The sequence below is a fragment of the Corvus hawaiiensis genome, chromosome 1 (genome assembly GCF_020740725.1).
Source record: "Corvus hawaiiensis isolate bCorHaw1 chromosome 1, bCorHaw1.pri.cur, whole genome shotgun sequence".
NCBI lineage: Eukaryota > Metazoa > Chordata > Aves > Passeriformes > Corvidae > Corvus > Corvus hawaiiensis.
The window spans coordinates 48,329,824-48,343,668 of NC_063213.1; the positions used below are offsets into that span (position 1 = coordinate 48,329,824).

Consider the following 13,845-nt stretch of genomic DNA (forward strand, 5'->3'; position numbering starts at 1 on the left):
AGCTCTTGCTTTCCTGGCAGACACAATGTAGAGAAACACTTTCATTTTTAGTATCTTGACATTCAGCTTTTTGACTTCTAATGCTTTACCACTTTTTAGGATATGAATATTTTCCATTAAAATGCGTTGTTACGAATTTGCTTGTATTGAAATAACAATTGAGATAATATAGATATAGATAATTAGAGGCTTAGATCATGCTGTACAGAAGGATCTTAATTAGATCAAATTAAAACCTGCATTTTGTTTTTAGCATAGCCTAATGTTTAATAAGCTAAAGCTTAAAATCTGATGAATTGGCAATGATTTTGTGATTTGATATTCAGAAAGAATGCGTCCTGAATACCAAATGAATGAAAGTTGCCATGGAATATCATTGCTGCATTTTTTATTTTGACCTTGAAAACTGGGTTGGTGTAATGTTTTCACACTGCTAACCTTGAAACACAGTAATTGGAAAAACAGTGCTGAAGGTTAGCAGTGCTTTTTCTTGAGTTATCATAGGGGAACGGTTTGAAGTTTATGGGGGTGGAGAGAAATTGTCTTCAAGATCTTCAAATAGCCTGAAAGTTTTGGTGATAACGGCACTTTAACTTATCACTCTCCTAAAAATGTCCTTCTGTGCCAGTGAAGCCTTACATAGCTAAAAGGAAAAGTGACTGTAGAAAGGAGTTTAAGTAATGTCAGGAGGATGGGGATGCCCGGGAAGCTGCTACCAAATCCCTTCTGCTGCTGCACAAACATAGCCTCCTGCACCGTGGATGTGTGTCCCCACAAAATATCCTTGGTGCAGCACTGTTTTGGTAGGTCAGGTGAGTAGCTAGGTGTAGAGATCATACTTCTCATGTCAAGTAAATGCTCAAGAGCCCAAGTCTCATCCCCCTCTTTGCTGTTTGTTAGCCGGCAGCCAATGCACCAGTACAGACTAAGGGTAGGTGAAGAAACATGCTTTGCACAGGGAGTGTTTCATCTGGAATAAACAGAGGTATAAGACAGAGACAACAGGCTTGTGTTTTCATTTTTATGTCTTTACTGAGTGGGTAGTTACACTGTAAATGGCACATTCATTACTTACAGTGGAAAAAAATCCTAACATATTTCAGGAACATTAGATTGTGATCACTTGCATTTTTGGGGAGCAGAAGAAAATGTAAGCAACTTCTGCTTAGGGTCATCTGAAAATAAAATTAATTTTATTAAAAACTTAACAGAAACCTAATGTTTTAGATAGGATTTTAAAGACTTTGTCTTTCCTCAACCTATGCCCCCGCCCCTCATTGTTGTCTCTGTGTTTCTGATTGCCTCCAATGCCTGTGTTAAAATTCAAGGCATCCATAAGGCACATGTCCTCCTGACCTAGTGCTGTAGTTATGATGATGCATAAAATAAATCATGGCAATTACTGAGGCAGTCTCAAGCACTTAGTAACTCATGCAATTGCTTCTTGAAACATGACTGAACTGAAGAAAGGATCATTAGTTATTTCCCTGGAGTACTTGGATATCGTAACCCTCTCCACAGGGTTCTATTAGGGAGTTAAGACCTGGTCATCTGCTCACACATCTCATTTTACCTTTCTGTTACTCAAATGCTCTGTGATAGATGGTGAATTCCAGACCATGTGTCTTCTTCACACACAGTATCTCCTTATTTATCAAAGTTCAGGCCAAATAGCAAATGGCCAACCATTTGGGAAGGAAAAACTCAGCAATGACAAAGTAAACAGGTTTAAGAAGTAATTTCTGGAAGGACTTATGAGAGAAGGTGAATTTATGAGATATATGACATAAAAATAATTTCCTGAGTAAGCAGAAAGAAGTTGTCTAGATGAGATCTCACAGTTATACATGAAAAGGATGTAGCTGTAGAAAGCTATATAAATTGTTTAAAACTATGATGGTCAGGAAGGAATCAAAGCTAGAAATGGGGGAAGGGAAGCAAAGATCAGAGATATGTGAGAGTTTCAATATTTCTTGGGTGGCATAATAGGTGTTGGCAGTGTCTAAGCAGTCTGTACTATGCAGTCTGAAAGTAATGGGATGTGATGAGAGAAAAAGAATGGGATCAGAAGGTATATGTCAGTGGACAATTGCAGCCTTCAGTGAAGCCTTTGTTGACTGAAGAAATCACTGTGCATACAATATGATATCAGAAGCTGAGAAGTGGCACCCTGGAGTGTGACTCTCTCCCTGTAGGTAACACCAGCTTGCTCAGGAGGTCAAGGAGGAGGAGATATTTTGAGGAAGGTGAAGTGGAGTGACCCAAGGGAGATTATTTGGGAACCTGGTGTCAATGCTGCTCCTCATGGTGAATTTCATGGAAGAGAGAAGGAGCCTTATGAAGGCATAGTGGCTGAAGGAGAGCTGGAAAAGGGCAGCAGGGAAGTACAGTGAAAGGCCAGTGTCTGATGGATGAGCTGAGACGTTATGGATGGGACTGTCACAGAGCAACATGGTTTGAGGGGTTGTTCTGAAGACAATTGTCCCCTACCATGGGGAGGAGGGGAGGCCCGCTGAGGCAGAGCTGGTATGAGAGGTGCTGATAATATCAGAGCCCGGCAAAACATGCAGCAGCCTGGTTAAGGGTAGATCAGATGTCCTTGTTTTGGAGGCGGCAGCATCCCTGAGAAGGGTGGAGCACATGGCTGGAGGCGGTAACAGCTCCAGCGCCAGCGCGATGTGCTGCTGCATGTCTGTCAGCCTCCATGCTGGCAGCAAGGTTTTCTTTCTAGTGCTGTTGTGGACGGTCTTCTAATGCAGGGGATACAGAACGAGTTTGAGGTACACTGTCATTGTAAGGTTTCATGGTCTTGATTGAGGCAAATCCCAGAAAAACATTCAATATTTGATCTTTTTTCCCAGTATTTCTTCCTATTCTAATGATAGATCTGGTTAAGCTTGCCCATGCAAAAATTACACTTTGAATTACTTCTGTCAACTTTTGCAGAAGAGACAGTGACTATGCCACAGATCTGCGAATGTTCCTCCACAAAGGAACCATTCCCTGTGGAGGAGGTCACACAAGGAGGCAGATGAGTGTTTACTCAAGATGCCTTGCATCTCATTGCAGATACAATGTGATTTACCAGTTGCCACGGTAACAATGCTTTTTTCATTCCATAACTTGAAAAAATGTTGGGGTTGCCCTTGGTAGAACTAACTTACCTCCCTTCTAAAGTTGGGCACGATTGTATTGTCTAGGGAAAGCAGAGAGGAAACTCCCAACATTCCTACTGAAATAAATTTAGAGCATGTAGGCATGTAACAAGCAGCTACATGATTCCATCAGGAACAAAATAAGAGTAAATTAATATATGATTATTTAAAATCACAAAATACGAAGAAATATAAAATGTTGCTTCATAATGTGGTGTCATTATACATTTTTCTGTAATTTGTATTGTTTGTGACACTTCACTTTTCTTCAATACATGGAAACTTAATGAATCATTTTATAGTATTTTACTTTATGTAGGCACACAATAAAGCACTTTTCTTCTTTTTCCTTGTCGTAATCCTGCAAAAAAATTTTTTTATTTCTTTATAACTTCCACTTCTGAATTAAAGAGTTGATTGTTAACCTGCTATTTCCCACCTCCCTTATTCTTTTATGTATTCCTTTTGCTAAATGTGGACAACAAACATTGTACCAAAACAACAAAAAAAAATGGATCATTTAATTTGCTCCTCTGCATGTAACATTAGAAAAGAGCATTCTATATAGAAGCAGCCTGATTTCTGTAATTTCTATGGTTGACTATTGATATCAGTGAGCATTTTATCCTGCATAATAAATGCAGAATCAAATCTCCTGCTATTAGATGGAAGGAGAGAGTTTTATTTTTCCTTCTAACTCCTTTCTCTTTTTTTTTGGCAAATTTATTGCATGCTCTACACATTTCCGTCTACTTAGGATCCGTTATCAAGTCTGCGAGTGATTAGTGGCTTATCTATGTTTGAATGATTTAGATTCATGAATTAATTAACAAGAAAAGAACCATTAGAAAGCATTAGTAAAAAGGCTGGTGATTTCAGACTATTTTGGAGAGAATTAGAACTGTCATCAAAACCCAAGAAAATTGTAGCCATTGTGATTCATGCTTTCCTCAAAAGAAATCACTGTATTATGTCTAACTTAGTTGAAAACAACCACCAAACCACAGGATATAAATTCTACTTTATGATGACTGCTGCTGGCCGAGAAGTTAAATGAATTGTTTTGATTTTAAACATTAGCTTGGGATTGTTATTTTTTTTATTCCTTCACTCAATGCTTTTTCGCACTTGCTGTTAAATGTCAGTGCATTTGAGAGAGTTTCGTTCTGGAGTTCTTGAGAGTGAGCTTGGGCTTTATATAGTATTCTCAGTTTTAGAGTTTTTCTTAAGCCTTTTATGAGGTCAGAACCAGCTCCTGACCTTTGCTGAGTACTCTTTTGTGGAAAATTAGCTGCATCCTTCTGTGAGCATAATGCTTCAACAAAAAGATATATGCCTTACAGTGATAAGTGTAATGAGCAGCAATAGGCAATTTTTAACCTTCCTAATTTGGAATTGTGGCTTATAATGGCAGTAGGATATATATTTCATTTAATTTTATTTTTATTGGAGTGATGGCGTTGGCAGCATTGAGAGGTATTATGGACATAAGTCAAGAGACAAAGGTTTCTCTAAGAGAGAGTAAGGGGATAAGTGAATTTTTTTAAAAACTATTTTGCTACTCACCTGGTATAAATTGGAGTGGAAGACAAAGAAAGGCATCATCAGTCTTGTCTATTTGCCTTAGAAGTTTTATGTGTTCAGAACTGGTAATTAGAGCAATATAAGGCTGACAGTGTCATATATTTACTGCCATCTCTCTTCCATTCCTTCAGGAGACCTTATTTATTGCTGCTTCCATTATAAAGGTTGTAAAGCCTTTGTATACATGTCCTTACTGAGATGAATATTAGTCTACATTAATAAATTAAATCCACTAAAGTTAGTGAGCTGTGTTCTGCAGTTCTCATTCTTGAGTGAAAGCTGTATGGGGGCTGCCAGAGAAGTCAAGTTCTGTGAAAGCTGTATGGGGGCTGCCAGAGAAGTCAAGTTCTAGCCCTGTTAGATGTCAATCAAGTTATTAATTTCCCCTCATATTCCAGTAGTTTCTAGAATTTTGCCCGTTTGATGTTCGGATTATTCTCAAGTATAATTTCTGTATATCTACACAGTCCATTTTTCTTTCTCTGAGCCATATGGTAATAGTAGTATGTGTTATCAGTCCTAGGGTACCCAGGTTAAGCCTGCAGTCCTCCTTGAAGCCTTGGCACTCCTCCCCCCTTCCTGGCTGAAACATAAGTCCTGCAGTTTTTATATTATTTCCTTCATGCTTTTCACTGCAGCTAAGGCTTGAACCACTGCCACTGACATCACTGGAAGACACTGTTCCAGCATCTTCCAGTGTCTCCCCCAGATAGCTGGGGGATTGAACTGTTGTTTCATCTACATACTCCTATTCTATTCTATTCTATTCTATTCTATTCTATTCTATTTGCAAAGGAGATACTCGCATCTGGTCTTTGACTTTTTGTCCTGAAGGAAACTTTACAGTTCTGATTCTGGTGAAAATAATACAGTTGTAAAACTCTCTTGGGGCAGAAATACAAATCAAATTTTCCTGACAATTACCTTGGGACCTGCACCTCCATTCTTGTTGAACACTTGTGTAGCACGGGATGAAGAAGCTCTGCCAGCCTGGGGTGGGCAGTAGGTGCAGGCAGTGGGGGAAGCCTGGCTGGATACTTTCTGTTCAAACTGACGTGTTCTGGCACAGTTTCAGTTGTAGTGAATTCATATTTTTTCAGTGAAAATAAAAGGTTGCATTGGGAAATTTCCAACCAGCTCCATACCCCACCACATTAATTGCAAGGCCACTGGAAAAGATGGTTGGCATCTACCCTTTTTGTTCTACAGTCATGTTAACTTGCCCTGGTGTGGTTCAGGTTTTTCTACAAATACAGATGCTCTAAGCCTGCAATTCTTCCATATAATGATATTTTTTTCACGTAAATTCTGTCCTGCCAGCTGTGAGAGAATGATAGCAATATTAATACCACCATCACATCTTTTGTCTCTCTTCTCTCGCTTCCCCTTTCTTTTTTCCCATCTGCTTTTGTATGGTTGCAGAGAGAAGATCTCCTCAGTTGTCCTTGCCAAGGCAGCAGCTCTCTGTCAGGCTGTCAGACTCCCCCACTACTAGCTATGAAGAGAGTGTGCTCCGAGAAAGGGGAAACTGAAATGCATAGCCTTCAGTTGTTGAGAGAAGACATTTCTCATTAACCGACAGAGACCTGTGGAGTGTTAAGGTTATGATAACATTACTTCGGTGGTTGTGACACCAGTAATGATTTTTTTTTTCAATTATTTTAGAAAGTGTGCCCTTTTTCCTGTCTTAGAGATTTTGCTTCATTTCATTAAAGCCCAATCCTTAAAGTGTTCTCACTTTAGATATATTTGGAGGAAATTGGGGGCCAGTCAGGGGTATGGACAATTTGGTCTCCATTTAGGACATTTCTTGCAGTTAACCTGCTATGACGTGACCAAACAGTGTGCCTGCAGCTGTACTGGAGCTCAGCACCATCAAAGTGTGCCACAAGGAAGTGTACACCAGAATTCCTGTTTGAGTCATGGATTTTATGCTTCTGTTATTTTCCAAAGAAAATTAAGGGTATTTTTCTTCTTAACTGTGAATTTTCTGGTGGTTGGACTTGATCTTAAAGGTCTTTTCAACATAAACAATTCTGTGATTCTATGAAAAGCTGCATGAGGTTCCTCTTTTTTTCACTTCTTTTGCCTTTCTTTAACTACACAAACTTTTTTGATATTTTTAAGTAGCCTGCACAAGGAACCCCCACCCTGCTTGTAGCAGGACCACTGCTTGGGAACATCATGCAACTGAGCTTTTTTTTTTCCCAAGAACCTAATTGCAGCCCTTTGGCTCACGTAAGGACTTGCATTTAGCAGCGCCCTATTCCCATGAGCGGTTTCTTTCTTCTTAGTAATAGAGAAAGCAGAAATAATCCTACTCTCAGCAGTTTTGGGATTACAGGCAAAAATTGTGTTCCTTGATGTATGACTGTGTAGGGATATTAATCTTTTCCCTGATGCCTGTTGTCTGTCATCTCTGTCTTACCAGCACTGTCCTTTTGACCCCTCTACAAGGATAACTTGTTATTAACATTGCCTTTGCTGCGGATGCTCAGTAATGCAGATGACAGCACCAACAGTTTTTCTAAAAGGGCTTGTTCTGTGCATTATCAGACACAGTATTCAAAACTGGCTTCAGAACAAAGGATTTTGATTTTTTTTTCCCATGTTGTGGCTCATGCCCATTTTATCACCATTTGTGTAGTTGATAAATTCAGAGGAGGTTGTGTTGAGCCGAATGTTGTGTTTGTGCATCTGTGAGACTGATAGCTCAGTGTGAGACCACTAGGAAGTTTTGGCACAATGGCTGTGTGCTTTTTCCTGAAGGGAGGTTGTGGTCAAAAATTGAGAGTGTTTTATGGTTTTACAGACTGGTCAGAAGTCACTGAGAGCCAAAACAAAATCACTGTGTGAGGCATTTTAATGTCATTCGTCGATTTCTACCAGTGTACTGTGATTAGCCCATGTTTATGAAAGGCTTTAAGAACTGCATAGGAAAAAAAATACGAGAGTACAGAGAACTGGAGAAAAGATCATGACATCAGAAAAAATAATAAAATGCAATATGTATATCCTATGAGCTGTATTTTGTAGTGAAATGAAATAACACAGCCTTTTTTAACTTTTTTTTTTTGATACTTAAGAATTGCCATATGACAAACTGCTGTTGACGGTCCTCAGTCCTGTAAGGTAATTTTTCCCTCAAAATTTGGAAAAAAGTGGTGATCTTGCAACTACAAAACAGTCAGTCCCATTGAAAACATTTCATTTTTTGATATTTTAAATTGAGGTAGAGTAGTAACTATTTTTTATTTTTGTATTTCTAAAATAAAGAGAGGGTAACTACTGCAGAAAATATACTGTCTCCTCCTTGCACAGTGGGATTAAGCTGTGCTGGTGACTTTGAAAGCCTTTCTCCTGTTGTAGTTGAAAGTGAATCAAACATCTTAATACAGATTTTGGTCTCTCTTGAAACTCTGGGAAATGCAGTAGCATATTTTGAGACGGATTATCCACAGAGATCAGAGATATTGTCATCCACCTTCATGTTAATTGTGGTTTGTTCACTTCCATTTTCTTGTTAAATGAAGAGGAATAGCCTGCAAAGAATGGAGTAATTTCTATACATGTTTGTATTTTGGTGACTGTAGGTCTAATTTTGCAGTTTCCACAATAACAGATTCCAGGGAAGAATACAGTGAAGTGTAAGAAGGTGATTATCTTTAGTCTTGATAGAAGCTGTCTGAAAGTGTATCTTAAAGCTGTTAATAGAATGTGTTTCATTGTAGTTTTTTTTTTTAACTTTCTTTTATGTTTGCAGTATAAATGTGCTCATATTTTAAAACCAGGACTCACCTCATTGTCTATTACTAGCACTAGCGAATGTCTCACACTGTAAGATTTCATTTTCCATTGCTTCTAGGAGCTGTTGCGTCTTATCTGTTTATTCTGAAAGGTGTCTGCCTCAGCCTATGCAATTTTACATGAAATATGCAGCCAGCATGGCTCAGAAGCAGCTAAGAGTGAAGTTAGGGGTCAATACTGTTTTGCTATGTTAAAAAAAAAAAAATTAAAAAATTTGGCAGTAGTTCTCTGAAAAGCTCCTATGCCCTTATTCTTCTGAAGTGAGATCTGAAATCCCTTTGGGGTTTTTTTGCCATCTGCATAAATATTCACCCAAATCTGACCTGAGTTAGAGGCCAAAAAATGCAGTTTGTACAAGCTCTGTAAAGAGTTCCTAGAGCTCTGCTGGTTAATATTTGAAGGCTCTGGAAGCACTGAGCATGCTTCAGCCTGAGCTGCGAAGGGTTTTCTGTACAGCTGCAGCTCCTGGCTGTTACAACCAGAATGTGCTTGTAGGATGTAATGAGCCAGGATGGAGATTTAACTCTGTCACTTTTGGTGTGTCCAATCTAGTTCTCAGTGGGCAGGTTTGGGGACCTCAGTGCCACACTGCAGAGGCAGGTGCTTCCAGCCTTTGCAATGGGTACAGAAGGGTCCCAACAGACAAAGGCCTTTTGTCTTAGCTTGGACCTAGTCTCAAAGTGAAGTCTCAACACATGCTGAAAAAGGAAAAGATGTAGGGATGGAGCAGGACAAAGTTTAAAAGAAATTAAAAAAAAAAACCAACAGAAATAGAGTGTTTTATTCAAAGGAACTACATTAGATAATACAAAGAATACCAGTCAGTGTTTCTCAGTTTTTGGACTTGACTATTCCGTCTTTTTCATGTTCTTGTAATTCTTCTTTTGCATAGATAATACGCACCAGAGATATTATAATATCCAAGCAAAAGGACACCTGCCCAGCAAAACAATCAGTCTTTGGAAATGAGGATCTTGTTATTTCATGGGTTTTGTCAGGCTCTGTCACCAATTTGAGCACTTTCCCTGCATAGCAGTGGAAGCTTCTCTACACGTGTTCATCTGAGCCCACTTCCCGACTCTGCTCTTGTGTTTCACACTGCTTCCATGGATATATTCCTGTGTGCACAGGGAAGCTCCTTACATTCATTGAGGGGAGCGGTCTCCTCTTCAGAACACGAACAGCCCTGGGAATCCTCTACGTATGCCTTTTTCCGTACCTCTCAAGGGCATGACCTGGCACCAGCATCAAAAGACATACAGGCAGAAGTGATTGACATTATCTGATTGTGTTGAGTCAGTTTTATGAAATTATGCTGTGAAAACAAAATGTTCCTGCCCTCCATAACTTCTAGAAGAGGCAATTTCTTTGTTATTTAACGTGATTTTGAAGCAGATAGCCTGTGTAAAGTTTGTTTTGTTGCATGTTGCCCAAAGAAGATTCTCTTTGCCTTTGCTTGGTTGGTTGGCAGCAAGAAAATCTGTCTGTGCACTGGATTTTCCACGCTCCATTAAGTTTATAGGTGCCTTATAGGTTATCTCCTAGCTCCTGTATTACTTTTTTACCCACTGAAACCGGCAGTGTGTAAATATGTCTGGATCTGGTATTGGCTGGGGTAGCTCTGTGTCTGATCCCCCATAAAAAAAAAAAACAGGTGAAGAGGTGTTGGACAAAAGTATTGTCATTGGGAAGAGCATAGTTTGCACCGCTGGTTAGGGATCTTCCAACCTAACAGGCACTTCAGTAATGGGTAACATAGACAGAAATTAATCTTTGCGCAGTTGTCCTGTCCTGGAGAAATTATGTGAAAATGGATTTTCTTTTCAGTGAAGCAGGCTTCTGAATATACTGTCTGTTGCAGAGCATAGTGGGTTTTTTTCTGTTAGAAAGCTGCTGGAAAGTAGAACAGCTATTTCTAGCAGTGGAGGTTTCTCACAGGAAGAGAGGAGGCAGTGCATTCTGGGCGTTGGATCCTCTTTTAATTAATTAAAAGCCCCAGCCCAGGAATTCAAGGAACACAGAAAAATCCCTGATACCAGAGTTACCAATTGCTTTGGCCAGAGATTGGGTTCTTCCCTGCCAATTGCAAATAACCCAGAAACCTAATGTCTCCTACAAGGAAGCCAGCCCACTGTAGCTGTTTTCAACACTGCCATACGTACCTCTGCTTCCTTCTGCCTCTGTGCTAATTTAAGGGGTCATATTCCTGCTCATGCAAAGTGTAGCTCACAAGTTGAGGCTCGCTAAGCAAGGACTTCCAGCTGTTTCATTCCTATAAGCATATAAATATTTATACCACCCCAGGGTTCCTTTCATGCTGAAAATAAAGGTAGCACTTGTCTGCTGTTAAAATATATTACCCGTGAGATAAATGGCTTACCTCAGTATTAGGAAGATGGATGAGAGGAGTGGAAAATTGGCTATAATATTGGTTGGAAGATCCACTGAGTCCAGAGAACGTTGCTGTTTACTTGAAACTCCTGCTGGGAACTGACATTGAGGTTGATAGTGCTGTGTTTAGCTATCAAGAGATGATTAATTAAAAGCTGTAATAAATGTGAAATATAGTGGTTGACAGATGCAGAGCTAGCTAAATTTCCTAGGAATGGGTAATGTGCACCACAGATTGATTATAACACCCAAACAGGATGTGAATGGTACTTTTGAAGGGACAGATTAGACAGGGAGCATGCATAAGGCCACATGTAAAGTGGGATGGCAGTTTACCTCTGTGGCATTTTGTTGTTCTACCCTCTCCTGTCCCACCTCAAGTCCAAATGTATTCTGATCAAGGCTGCTGGGAGTAATTTCCTACCCACTGCACTGGAGCAAAGTAAATATCAGATAGGCAGCATGGAGGGCTCCAAGCCCAGGTGCCGGTGTAGCATCACCCAAGCAAACTGGGATTCTGTGGTGGCCTCTCTGGCCCAGTTCTTCTACCTGGCCATAAAATGAGAGATGGTAATGCTGTGCCGCTGTGCCCCTGCACGGCCGGCGCAGGTTGCAAGGGCTGTGTGAAGGTCTGGAAAAGTGCTGGGAGGCTTCGTTTTTAACTGGAAGTGTGATGAGAACGTCTCTTGAGTCAGTCTGCTGACTTTCAGGGACTTGGCTAGGATGCTGCCTTGCCCTTCAGTACGCGCTGCTGTCACTTGGGGGCCCCTTGCATCCTCCTTCTCATCTGCCGCTGGATTTAGATGGAGCATGCTGAGAGCAGCCCGGTTTTCTTCCAGCAAAAATTATTTCACGGACCATTCCAGATTCTGATAAATGAAGCGTGCCTTGATGTCATTTTAGAGTAATATCTGTATTGAAATTGGAACTTGTGAAAATATGTAGGACTTGCCTTTGTGCTTTGCTTTGTTCAGGTTAATTGTTGTGGCTTGTTGTATGATTAAAGGGCCTGACTGAACACAAAAATATGTCATGTATAAGTGGAGGTTTAATGAAATCATAATCCTTCCCTTAAAGTGAGATTATTTTTGATATAAGATAGAAAAATAAAGAAATTCTCTACTCCTCTCCTTTTCTGGGGGAAATATTTATTATAGGTAATGGAAATCCAAATTGAAACCAATTGGCCTGAGTTTTGCCCAATTTTTGTCTTTCCTGATAACATAGATTGATTTTTCTCTTCCTTGAAATTGGTAAAGAGGCGAGGACAAGAGGAAGAGCCTTATGAAAATCTTACCATTGGGGCACTTTATGCTGTAAATTTGCAAACACCTACTCCAAAGGTTTTTTGAAAATATTTCTGCCTAGTGAGATGCTGAAGGGGAAACACCGTCTTCCACACCAACCATTGTTAATGTCCTTTCAGTGTGAGAGAGCTTTCGCCCTCCCAGTGCTCCCCGTTGACTTGCTGCCAGCTGCTCATGTATGTAATGTATATGGGTGTGCTTAAAATCCATTCCCATCTATGAGGAAATAGATGGCTTGTACAAATACAGCACCATACATCACATACATTCTCCATATGTGCTGCAGTTTGTAATGTCAGTGAGCACAGGGAAATGGGGATCCAGGGCTATTTTAGAGGATGGAAATGCCAGAGAAGAGGCAGAGAAATTGAGCGATTTATTTGCTTGGATAAATCTCCCTTTTACTGAATTGCTTTGATGCTATGCCTGTTTCTTGTTCTTCCTCTCCTTCTCTTTTGCTGTTTCTTTCATTGCAGTTTTTCGAATATGTAGGCAACAAAAAACCACGTCCAGTGAAATGGAAGATTACAATTATGCATCAGTATTCCTGTAACGCGGCTGCTCAGTAATGTCTCCTGGGAGTGTTACAATGAATATCTGACATTAATTGGCTCAGTACCTGTATGTCTGACCTTGCAGAAATTTAATAGATCAATTCTGCATGTTTTTTAGTGATAAAGAAAACTTCTTCAGGGCAGGGGCTGCATCTTTGGGCATGCCTGCACCACAGTGACAACCAGAAGTAGCAGTCAGATTCACTGGGTCTTAAAGTAAGAAATAATATAAAGAGGAATCAAAAAAATGGTTTCTCTCCCTTGTTTTACCAAGGTAGCTTTGTTCCTCAGCAATTTTTAACCCACTCAAAGTTTTTCTCACTGCTGGATACTGTACACTTGATGCACAAATGCTGTTTTCTTTGAGTAGTACATGTATGGCCCTCATACATGTGTTTGACATACTGAGCAACACAACTAAACCAGGCCAGAATTAAAGGAACAGCACCTACTAGATGTACTTGCATTGACACAGCCGCCTCTTTTGTGTCGCTTACTCTCCGGTGACTGAATCTGCCAGGAGGATCTCGCAGGGGGCTGCGCGCCGCTCTTCGGCAGCCGCTGTGTTTCAATGCACCCTGCTCAGTCAGCAGCAAGCCCTCGTCTCCCGCACTGCTCAGTCAGCTGGCTTTGGCTGCGCTGGGGAAGCGGGCTGCGTGTGCACAAATGGATGATGGTTCAGCTCCCTTCAGTTTCAGGGAGCAGGGAGGGAGAAAGTCGGTGTCCAAACCGCAGCTTAGCCAAGATTCACACACACGGCGGTCACTGGGCTGAACTTTCGGGGGGGTGGGGGGGGGGGGGGTGTGTGGTGTTTGTTTGCCAAGTTAAAAAGTTGTTGAAAAGAAGCGAGATCCGTACACGGAATATTTTAGGAGATGCTCAGAGGCACACATTGCATGCCCGCCCCACTGCTCTTACTGCCTTTACTGAAGTACAGGAGAGAAGCTTTACAGAAGGTGTATTCTGCCTCTGTATTAGTGGCGTGCTCGGGAGCACTTGCCGCTTTCAGACTATTGTTACCTGTCCCCTGCTTTGTTTGACTGTCTG

General features: G+C 40.6%; 1 protein-coding gene across 3 annotated transcripts in view; it reads left to right on the plus strand.

Moving 5' to 3' along the window:
• The window catches only part of RAPGEF5 (Rap guanine nucleotide exchange factor 5), a 159,499-nt gene that overhangs the window by 79,607 nt on the left and 66,047 nt on the right, over positions 1-13,845 (plus strand). The window lies entirely within an intron of this gene.